The sequence below is a fragment of the Salmo trutta genome, unplaced genomic scaffold (genome assembly GCF_901001165.1).
Source record: "Salmo trutta unplaced genomic scaffold, fSalTru1.1, whole genome shotgun sequence".
Classification (NCBI taxonomy): Eukaryota; Metazoa; Chordata; class Actinopteri; order Salmoniformes; family Salmonidae; genus Salmo; species Salmo trutta.
The window spans coordinates 19,063-30,000 of record NW_021822977.1 but is presented as its reverse complement, the minus strand read 5'-3'; positions in this window follow the sequence as shown (position 1 = coordinate 30,000).

Below are 10,938 nucleotides of genomic sequence, written 5' to 3'. Positions count from 1 at the left end.
TCTCTATATTACAGTCTCCTCCCAGTCACTACCTGGAGGTGCTAGTCTCTATACTACAGACTCCTCAGTCACTACCTGGTGGTGCTAGTCTCTATATTACAGACTCCTCCCAGTCACTACTTGGTGGTGCTAGTCTCTATATTACAGACTCCTCAGTCACTACCTGGTGGTGCTAGTCTCTATATTACAGTCTCCTCCCAGTCACTACCTGGTGGTGCTAGTCTCTATATTACAGTCTCCTCCCAGTCACTACCTGGTGGTGCTAGTCTCTATATTACAGACTCCTCAGTCACTACCTGGTGGTGCTAGTCTCTATATTACAGTCTCCTCCCAGTCACTACCTGGTGGTGTCAGTCTCCTCAGTCACTACCTGGTGGTGATAGTCTCTATATTACAGTCTCCTCCCAGTCACTACCTGGTGGTGCTAGTCTTTATATTACAGACTCCTCTCAGTCACTACCTGGTGGTGATAGTCTCTATATTACAGACTCCTCCCAGTCACTACCTGGTGGTGCTAGTCTTTATATTACAGACTCCTCCCAGTCACTACCTGGTGGTGATAGTCTCTATATTACAGACTCCTCCCAGTCACTACCTGGTGGTGCTAGTCTTTATATTACAGACTCCTCCCAGTCACTACCTGGTGGTGCTAGTCTTTATATTACAGACTCCTCCCAGTCACTACCTGGTGGTGATAGTCTCTATATTACAGACTCCTCCCAGTCACTACCTGGTGGTGCTAGTCTCTATATTACAGTCTCCTCCCAGTCACTACCTGGTGGTGATAGTCTCTATATTACAGACTCCTCCCAGTCACTACCTGGTGGTGCTAGTCTCTATATTACAGTCTCCTCCCAGTCACTACCTGGTGGTGTTAGTCTCTATATTACAGACTCCTCCCAGTCACTACCTGGTGGTGAAAGTCTCTATATTACAGACTCCTCAGTCACTACCTGGTGGTGCTAGTCTCTATATTACAGTCTCCTCCTCAGTCACTACCTGGTGGTGTTAGTCTCTACCCCCCACCTCCTCAGTCAATACCTGGTGGTGCTAGTCTCTATATTACAGACTCCTCCCAGTCACTACCTGGTGGTGCTAGTCTCTATATTACAGACTCCTCAGTCACTACCTGGTGGTGCTAGTCTCTATATTACAGTCTCCTCAGTCACTACCTGGTGGTGCTAGTCTCTATATTACAGTCTCCTCAGTCACTACCTGGTGGTGCTAGTCTCTATATTACAGTCTCCTCCTCAGTCACTACCTGGTGGTGTTAGTCTGTACCCCCCCCTCTCCTCAGTCACTACCTGGTGGTGCTAGTCTCTATATTACAGACTCCTCCCAGTCACTACCTGGTGGTGCTAGTCTCTATATTACAGACTCCTCAGTCACTACCTGGTGGTGCTAGTCTCTATATTACAGTCTCCTCCTCAGTCACTACCTGGTAGTGTTAGTCTGTACCCCCCCCTCTCCTCAGTCACTACCTGGTGGTGCTAGTCTCTATATTACAGTCTCCTCAGTCACTACCTGGTGGTGCTAGTCTCTATATTACAGACTCCTCCCAGTCACTACCTGGTGGTGCTAGCCTCTATATTATAGACTCCTCGGAGTCACTACTTGGGGGTGCTAGTCTCTATATTACAGACTCCTCCCAGTCACTACCTGGTGGTGCTAGTCTCTATATTACAGACTCCTCCCAGTCACTACCTGGTGGTGCTAGTCTCTATATTACAGACTCCCCAGTCACTACCTGGTGGTGCTAGTCTCTATATTACAGACTCCTCACAGTCACTACCTGGTGGTGCTAGTCTCTATAATTCAGACTCCTCCCAGTCACTACCTGGTGGTGCTAGTCTCTATATTACAGACTCCTCAGTCACTACCTGGTGGTGCTAGTCTCTATATTACAGACTCCTCAGTCACTACCTGGTGGTGCTAGTCTCTATATTACAGACTCCTCAGTCACTACCTGGTGGTGCTAGTCTCTATATTACAGACTCCTCCCAGTCACTACCTGGTGGTGCTAGTCTCTATATTACAGACTCCTCAGTCACTACCTGGTGGTGCTAGTCTCTATATTACAGACTCCTCAGTCACTACGTGGTGGTGCTAGTCTCTATATTACAGACTCCTCCCAGTCACTACCTGGTGGTGCTAGTCTCTATATTACAGACTCCTCACAGTCACTACCTGGTGGTGCTAGTCTCTATATTACAGACTCCTCACAGTCACTACCTGGTGGTGCTAGTCTCTATATTACAGACTCCTCACCGACACTATCTGGTGGTGCTAGTCTCTATATTACAGACTCCTCCCAGTAATTACCTGGTGGTGTTAGTCTCCTCAGTCACTACCTGGTGGTGTTAGTCTCCTCAGTCACTACCTGGTGGTGCTAGTCTCTATATTACAGACTCCTCCCAGTCACTACCTGGTGGTGTTAGTCTCTATATTACAGACTCCTCAGTCACTACCTGGTGGTGCTAGTCTCTATATTACAGACTCCTCCCAGTCACTACCTGGTGGTGCTAGTCTTTATATTACAGTCTCCTCAGTCACTACCTGGTGGTGCTAGTCTCTATATTACAGACTCCTCCCAGTCACTACCTGGTGGTGCTAGTCTCTATATTACAGACTCCTCCCAGTCACTACCTGGTGGTGCTAGACTCTATATTACAGACTCCTCAGTCACTACCTGGTGGTGCTAGTCTCTATATTACAGACTCCTCAGTCACTACCTGGTGGTGCTAGTCTCTATATTACAGACTCCTCCCAGTCACTATCTGGTGGTGCTAGTCTCTATATTACAGACTCCTCCCAGTCACTACCTGGTGGTGTTAGTCTCCTCAGTCACTACCTGGTGGTGTTAGTCTCCTCAGTCACTATCTGGTGGTGCTAGTCTCTATATTACAGACTCCTCCCAGTCACTACCTGGTGGTGCTAGTCTCTATATTACAGACTCCTCCCAGTCACTACCTGGTGGTGTTAGTCTCCTCAGTCACTACCTGGTGGTGTTAGTCTCCTCAGTCACTACCTGGTGGTGCTAGTCTCTATATTACAGACTCCTCCCAGTCACTACCTGGTGGTGTTAGTCTCTATATTACAGACTCCTCAGTCACTACCTGGTGGTGCTAGTCTCTATATTACAGACTCCTCCCAGTCACTACCTGGTGGTGCTAGTCTCTATATTACAGTCTCCTCAGTCACTACCTGGTGGTGATAGTCTCTATATTACAGACTCCTCCCAGTCACTACCTGGTGGTGCTAGTCTCTATATTACAGACTCCTCAGTCACTACCTGGTGGTGCTAGTCTCTATATTACAGACTCCTCCCAGTCACTACCTGGTGGTGCTAGTCTCTATATTACAGACTCCTCAACGTCACTACCTGGTGGTGCTAGTCTCTATATTACAGACTCCTCCCAGTCATTACCTGGAGGTGTTAGTCTCTATATTACAGTCTCCTCCTCAGTCACTACCTGGTGGTGCTAGTCTCTATATTACAGACTCCTCCCAGTCACTACCTGGTGGTGCTAGTCTCTATATTACAGTCTCCTCAGTCACTATCTGGTGGTGCTAGTCTCTATATTACAGACTACTCCCAGTAATTACCTGGTGGTGTTAGTCTCCTCAGTCACTACCTGGTGGTGTTAGTCTCCTCAGTCACTACCTGTTGGTGCTAGTCTTTATATTACAGACTCCTCCCAGTCACTACCTGGTGGTGCTAGTCTTTATATTACAGTCTCCTCAGTCACTACCTGGTGGTGCTAGTCTCTATATTACAGACTCCTCCCAGTCACTACCTGGTGGTGCTAGTCTCTATATTACAGACTCCTCCCAGTCACTACCTGGTGGTGCTAGTCTCTATATTACAGACTCCTCAGTCACTACCTGGTGGTGCTAGTCTCTATATTACAGACTCCTCAGTCACTACCTGGTGGTGCTAGTCTCTATATTACAGACTCCTCCCAGTCACTATCTGGTGGTGCTAGTCTCTATATTACAGACTCCTCCCAGTCACTACCTGGTGGTGTTAGTCTCCTCAGTCACTACCTGGTGGTGTTAGTCTCCTCAGTCACTATCTGGTGGTGCTAGTCTCTATATTACAGACTCCTCCCAGTCACTACCTGGTGGTGTTAGTCTCTATATTACAGACTCCTCCCAGTCACTACCTGGTGGTGCTAGTCTCTATATTACAGACTCCTCCCAGTCACTACCTGGTGGTGCTAGTCTCTATATTACAGACTCCTCCCAGTCACTACCTGGTGGTGTTAGTCTCCTCAGTCACTACCTGGTGGTGCTAGTCTCTATATTACAGACTCCTCCCAGTCACTACCTGTTGGTGTTAGTCTCTATATTACAGACTCCTCAGTCACTACCTGGTGGTGCTAGTCTCTATATTACAGACTCCTCCCAGTCACTATCTGGTGGTGCTAGTCTCTATATTACAGACTCCTCCCAGTCACTACCTGGTGGTGTTAGTCTCCTCAGTCACTACCTGGTGGTGTTAGTCTCCTCAGTCACTATCTGGTGGTGCTAGTCTCTATATTACAGACTCCTCCCAGTCACTACCTGGTGGTGCTAGTCTCTATATTACAGACTCCTCCCAGTCACTACCTGGTGGTGTTAGTCTCCTCAGTCACTACCTGGTGGTGTTAGTCTCCTCAGTCACTACCTGGTGGTGCTAGTCTCTATATTACAGACTCCTCCCAGTCACTACCTGGTGGTGTTAGTCTCTATATTACAGACTCCTCAGTCACTACCTGGTGGTGCTAGTCTCTATATTACAGACTCCTCCCAGTCACTACCTGGTGGTGCTAGTCTCTATATTACAGTCTCCTCAGTCACTACCTGGTGGTGATAGTCTCTATATTACAGACTCCTCCCAGTCACTACCTGGTGGTGCTAGTCTCTATATTACAGACTCCTCAGTCACTACCTGGTGGTGCTAGTCTCTATATTACAGACTCCTCCCAGTCACTACCTGGTGGTGCTAGTCTCTATATTACAGACTCCTCAACGTCACTACCTGGTGGTGCTAGTCTCTATATTACAGACTCCTCCCAGTCATTACCTGGAGGTGTTAGTCTCTATATTACAGTCTCCTCCTCAGTCACTACCTGGTGGTGCTAGTCTCTATATTACAGACTCCTCCCAGTCACTACCTGGTGGTGCTAGTCTCTATATTACAGTCTCCTCAGTCACTATCTGGTGGTGCTAGTCTCTATATTACAGACTACTCCCAGTAATTACCTGGTGGTGTTAGTCTCCTCAGTCACTACCTGGTGGTGTTAGTCTCCTCAGTCACTACCTGTTGGTGCTAGTCTTTATATTACAGACTCCTCCCAGTCACTACCTGGTGGTGCTAGTCTTTATATTACAGTCTCCTCAGTCACTACCTGGTGGTGCTAGTCTCTATATTACAGACTCCTCCCAGTCACTACCTGGTGGTGCTAGTCTCTATATTACAGACTCCTCCCAGTCACTACCTGGTGGTGCTAGTCTCTATATTACAGACTCCTCAGTCACTACCTGGTGGTGCTAGTCTCTATATTACAGACTCCTCAGTCACTACCTGGTGGTGCTAGTCTCTATATTACAGACTCCTCCCAGTCACTATCTGGTGGTGCTAGTCTCTATATTACAGACTCCTCCCAGTCACTACCTGGTGGTGTTAGTCTCCTCAGTCACTACCTGGTGGTGTTAGTCTCCTCAGTCACTATCTGGTGGTGCTAGTCTCTATATTACAGACTCCTCCCAGTCACTACCTGGTGGTGTTAGTCTCTATATTACAGACTCCTCCCAGTCACTACCTGGTGGTGCTAGTCTCTATATTACAGACTCCTCCCAGTCACTACCTGGTGGTGCTAGTCTCTATATTACAGACTCCTCCCAGTCACTACCTGGTGGTGTTAGTCTCCTCAGTCACTACCTGGTGGTGTTAGTCTCCTCAGTCACTACCTGGTGGTGCTAGTCTCTATATTACAGACTCCTCCCAGTCACTACCTGGTGGTGTTAGTCTCTATATTACAGACTCCTCAGTCACTACCTGGTGGTGCTAGTCTCTATATTACAGACTCCTCCCAGTCACTACCTGGTGGTGCTAGTCTCTATATTACAGTCTCCTCAGTCACTACCTGGTGGTGCTAGTCTCTATATTACAGACTCCTCCCAGTCACTACCTGGTGGTGCTAGTCTCTATATTACAGACTCCTCAGTCACTACCTGGTGGTGCTAGTCTCTATATTACAGACTCCTCCCAGTCACTACCTGGTGGTGCTAGTCTCTATATTACAGACTCCTCACCGTCACTACCTGGTGGTGCTAGTCTCTATATTACAGACTCCTCCCAGTCATTACCTGGAGGTGTTAGTCTCTATATTACAGTCTCCTCCCAGTCACTACCTGGTGGTGCTAGTCTCTATATTACAGACTCCTCCCAGTCACTACCTGGTGGTGCTAGTCTCTATATTACAGACTCCTCCCAGTCACTACCTGGTGGTGCTAGTCTCTATATTACAGACTCCTCAGTCACTACCTGGTGGTGCTAGTCTCTATATTACAGACTCCTCCCAGTCACTACCTGGTGGTGCTAGTCTCCTCAGTCACTATCTGGTGGTGCTAGTCTCTATATTACAGACTACTCCCAGTAATTACCTGGTGGTGTTAGTCTCCTCAGTCACTACCTGGTGGTGTTAGTCTCCTCAGTCACTACCTGGTGGTGCTAGTCTCTATATTACAGACTCCTCAGTCACTACCTGGTGGTGCTAGTCTCTATATTACAGACTCCTCCCGGTCACTCCCTGGTGGTGCTAGTCTTTATATTACAGTCTCCTCAGTCACTACCTGGTGGTGCTAGTCTCTATATTACAGACTCCTCCCAGTCACTACCTGGTGGTGCTAGTCTCTATATTACAGACTCCTCCCAGTCACTACCTGGTGGTGCTAGTCTCTATATTACAGACTCCTCCCAGTCACTACCTGGTGGTGTTAGGCTCCTCAGTCACTACCTGGTGGTGTTAGTCTCCTCAGTCACTACCTGGTGGTGCTAGTCTCTATATTACAGACTCCTCCCAGCCACTACCTGGTGGTGCTAGTCTATATATTACAGACTCCTCCCAGTCACTACCTGGTGGTGCTAGTCTCTATATTACAGACTCCTCAGTCACTACCTGGTGGTGCTAGTCTCTATATTACAGACTCCTCAGTCACTACCTGGTGGTGCTAGTCTCTATATTACAGACTCCTCAGTCACTACCTGGTGGTGCTAGTCTCTATATTACAGACTCTTCCCAGTCACTACCTGGTGGTGCTAGTCTCTATATTACAGACTCCTCCCAGTCACTACCTGGTGGTGCTAGTCTCTATATTACAGACTCCTCAGTCACTACCTGGTGGTGCTAGTCTCTATATTACAGACTCCTCAGTCACTACCTGGTGGTGCTAGTCTCTATATTACAGACTCCTCCCAGTCACTATCTGGTGGTGCTAGTCTCTATATTACAGACTCCTCCCAGCCACTACCTGGTGGTGTTAGTCTCCTCAGTCACTACCTGGTGGTGTTAGTCTCCTCAGTCACTACCTGGTGGTGCTAGTCTCTATATTACAGACTCCTCCCAGTCACTACCTGGTGGTGTTAGTCTCTATATTACAGACTCCTCCCAGTCACTACCTGGTGGTGCTAGTCTCTATATTACAGTCTCCTCAGTCACTACCTGGTGGTGATAGTCTCTATATTACAGTCTCCTCAGTCACTACCTGGTGGTGATAGTCTCTATATTACAGTCTCCTCAGTCACTACCTGGTGGTGATAGTCTCTATATTACAGTCTCCTCAGTCACTACCTGGTGCTGATAGTCTCTATATTACAGACTCCTCCCAGTCACTACCTGGTGGTGCTAGTCTCTATATTACAGACTCCTCAGTCACTACCTGGTGGTGCTAGTCTCTATATTACAGACTCCTCCCAGTCACTACCTGGTGGTGCTAGTCTCTATATTACAGACTCCTCACCGTCACTACCTGGTGGTGCTAGTCTCTATATTACAGACTCCTCCCAGTCATTACCTGGAGGTGTTAGTCTCTATATTACAGTCTCCTCCCAGTCACTACCTGGTGGTGTTAGTCTCTATATTACAGACTCCTCCCAGTCACTACCTGGTGGTGCTAGTCTCTATATTACAGACTCCTCAGTCACTACCTGGTGGTGCTAGTCTCTATATTACAGACTCCTCCAAGTCTCTACCTGGTGGTGCTAGTCTCCTCAGTCACTATCTGGTGGTGCTAGTCTCTATATTACAGACTACTCCCAGTCACTACCTGGTGGTGCTAGTCTCCTCAGTCACTACCTGGTGGTGTTAGTCTCCTCAGTCACTACCTGGTGGTGTTAGTCTCCTCAGTCACTACCTGGTGGTGCTAGTCTCTATATTACAGACTCCTCAGTCACTACCTGGTGGTGCTAGTCTCTATATTACAGACTCCTCCCAGTCACTCCCTGGTGGTGCTAGTCTTTATATTACAGTCTCCTCAGTCACTACCTGGTGGTGCTAGTCTCTATATTACAGACTCCTCCCAGTCACTACCTGGTGGTGCTAGTCTCTATATTACAGACTCCTCCCAGTCACTACCTGGTGGTGCTAGTCTCTATATTACAGACTCCTCCCAGTCACTACCTGGTGGTGTTAGGCTCCTCAGTCACTACCTGGTGGTGTTAGTCTCCTCAGTCACTACCTGGTGGTGCTAGTCTCTATATTACAGACTCCTCCCAGTCACTACCTGGTGGTACTAGTCTCTATATTACAGACTCCTCCCAGTCACTACCTGGTGGTGCTAGTCTCTATATTACAGACTCCTCCCAGTCACTACCTGGTGGTGCTAGTCTCTATATTACAGACTCCTCAGTCACTACCTGGTGGTGCTAGTCTCTATATTACAGACTCCTCCCAGTCACTACCTGGTGGTGCTAGTCTCTATATTACAGACTCCTCAGTCACTACCTGGTGGTGTTAGTCTCTATATTACAGTCTCCTCCCAGTCACTACCTGGTGGTGTTAGTCTCTATATTACAGACTCCTCCCAGTCACTACCTGGTGGTGCTAGTCTCTATATTACAGACTCCTCCCAGTCACTACCTGGTGGTGCTAGTCTCTATATTACAGACTCCTCAGTCACTACCTGGTGGTGCTAGTCTCTATATTACAGACTCCTCAGTCACAACCTGGTGGTGCTAGTCTCCTCAGTCACTACCTGGTGGTGCTAGTCTCTATATTACAGACTCCTCACCGTCACTATCTGGTGGTGCTAGTCTCTATATTACAGACTCCTCCCAGTCATTACCTGGTGGTGTGCTTTGGCATAGTGGGTGGGGTTATATCCTGCCTGTTTGGCCCTGTCCGGGGGTATCATCGGATGGGGCCACAGTGTCTTCTGATCCCTCCTGTGTCAGCCTCCAGTATTTATGCTGCAGTAGTTTATGTGTCGGGGGGCTAGGGTCAGTCTGTTACATCTGGAGTATTCTCTTGTCTTATCCGGTGTCCTGTGTGAATGTAAATATGCTCTCTCTAATTCTCTCTTTCTCTCTTTCTTTCTTTCTCTCGGAGGACCTGAGCCCTAGGACCATGCCTCAGGACTACCTGGCATGATGACTCCTTGCTGTCCCCAGTCCACCTGGCCATGCTGCTGCTCCAGTTTCAACTGTTCTGCCTGCGGCTACGGAACCCTGACCTGTTCACCGGACGTGCTTGTTGCACCCTCGACAACTACTATGATTATTATTATTTGACCATGCTGGTCATTTACGAACATTTTAACATCTTGACCATGTTCTGTTATAATATCCACCCGGCACAGCCAGAAGAGGACTGGCCACCCCTCATAGCCTGGTTCCTCTCTAGGTTTCTTCCTAGGTTTTTGGCCTTTCTCAGGAGTTTTTCCTAGGGAGTTTTTCCCAGCCACCGTGCTTCTTTCACATGCATTGCTTGCCGTTTGGGGTTTTAGGCTGGGTTTCTGTACAGCACTTTGAGATTTCAGCTGATGTACGAAGGGCTATATAAATAAATTTGATTTGATTTTGATTTGGTGCTAGTCTCTATATTACAGTCTCCTCAGTCACTACCTGGTGGTGCTAGTCTCTATATTAGACTCCTCCCAGTCACTACCTGGTGGTGTTAGTCTCCTCAGTCACTACCTGGTGGTGCTAGTCTCTATATTACAGACTCCTCCCAGTCACTATCTGGTGGTGCTAGTCTCTATATTACAGACTCCTCACCGTCACTACCTGGTGGTGCTAGTCTCTATATTACAGTCTCCTCCCAGTCACTACCTGGTGGTGTTAGTCTCTATATTACAGTCTCCTCAGTCACTACCTGGTGGTGCTAGTCTCTATATTACAGTCTCCTCCCAGTCACTACCTGGTGGTGCTAGTCTCTATATTACAGACTCCTCACCGTCACTATCTGGTGGTGCTAGTTTCTATATTACAGACTCCTCCCAGTCACTACCTGGTGGTGCTAGTCTCTATATTACAGACTCCTCCTCAGTCACTACCTGGTGGTGCTAGTCTCTATATTACAGACTCCTCAGTCACTACCTGGTGGTGTTAGTCTCCTCAGTCACTACCTGGTGGTGCTAGTCTCCTCAGTCACTACCTGGTGGTGTAAGTCTCCTCAGTCACTACCAGGTGGTGTTAGTCTCCTCAGTCACTCCCTGGTGGTGTTAGTCTCCTCAGTCACTTCCTGGTGGTGTTAGTCTCCTCAGTCACTACCAGGTGGTGTTAGTCTCCTCAGTCACTACCTGGTGGTGTAAGTCTCCTCAGTCACTCCCTGGTGGTGTTAGTCTCCTCAGTCACTACCAGGTGGTGTTAGTCTCCTCAGTCACTCCCTGGTGGTGTTAGTCTCCTCAGTCACTCCCTGGTGGTGTTAGTCTCCTCAGTCACTACCAGGTGGT